Source organism: Dendroctonus ponderosae, unplaced genomic scaffold (genome assembly GCF_020466585.1).
Source record: "Dendroctonus ponderosae isolate FM_Combo_2020 unplaced genomic scaffold, Dpon_F_20191213v2 Dpon_F_20191213_4, whole genome shotgun sequence".
Lineage (NCBI taxonomy): Eukaryota > Metazoa > Arthropoda > Insecta > Coleoptera > Curculionidae > Dendroctonus > Dendroctonus ponderosae.
The window spans coordinates 15,810,822-15,811,988 of NW_026018611.1; the positions used below are offsets into that span (position 1 = coordinate 15,810,822).

Sequence of the window (1,167 nt, forward strand, 5' to 3'; positions counted from 1 at the left end):
TTTTTTTATCGGTTTTATATTACAATTACAAAATATATCTATAGTTTAAATGTTTTATTGAAAACAAACATTTAACAAGCATCCTTAAAACTATGAAGCAGTGGAAACGTAGCAAATTCGGAAGGTGCACCATTTCCAAAAGAAAAAGCCATGCATTTGCTAATAAGCATATCTGAAAGATACATTGTTAACCCAGAGAATTCAAATATAATATACGTTTACATAACATATATGACATAATGTTATACGGCTAAATCCCGTATCCCATGCATCCGCTTATACGATGGTACGATGATACAAAAGTGTTTCTATTGGTTGACAGATCTCCAACCAATAGTGCTACGAAAGTGTTTCTATTGGTTGGGGATCTATCAACCAATAGAGACACTTTCGTATCACCGTACCATCGAATAAGCGGATGCATGGGACACAGGCTTAAGATTCAAAAATTTGTTATTTTTAAATAGGATTTCACAGTCTACTCACCAAATTTATTTCCAATTTGAGAGCAACTCTTGAATGTGCTGTTAGTGGTTCTGTCAGCTGATGAAACTCATTTAGGAATAGAAAATGTTTTACGAAATAGGAAACCTCACTAATACCAGCAATGTTTCTAATTTAATAAAACAAAACAAACCTTTAAAATGTTTGGACACTGGCCAGGTGTTGAAGTTAGGGGTGTTTTGCAGGAACCAGCTGAAACAAATTATCAACMATAAAAACTGTATTAAAACAACTACATATAAAATAACTGTATATTTTAATGCGTCAGACTGGTCACAATGTTATACAATATGKTAAGTTATYTGCGRATAAAAACGATGATTTTATACTGAGGAGCTGGGAGTTTGCGATGTTCAGTTTTGTCATTACTGAACTTGGGTATCTTGGGGGTTTTGAAATTTTCCTTCTTTTGAACCGAAAATTAACCGCTTCTGAGTCTAAAAGTACATCCGATGTGTCCTCTGCAACCTTTAACTTTTCATTGGATTTCTCAAAAATATAAGGCTAGTTTAATTACCAAACGGTTCACATGTTGAGCATTTTTTTTTTTTTTGGGTTGCCCATGTACCTATTTAATCTTCTAAACCTATAATAATCAATTAACAATGCGCCGCCCTCCAGCTTGTTCTTCTGGAGTTCTATTACTGCAAACATACTGTAATC

At 33.7% G+C, this 1,167-nt stretch overlaps 1 protein-coding gene across 2 annotated transcripts in view; it reads left to right on the top strand.

Annotated features, from left to right (window-relative positions):
- LOC109541275 (brachyurin) overlaps positions 1–1,167 on the top strand; it is a 21,194-nt gene that overhangs the window by 14,815 nt on the left and 5,212 nt on the right. The window lies entirely within an intron of this gene.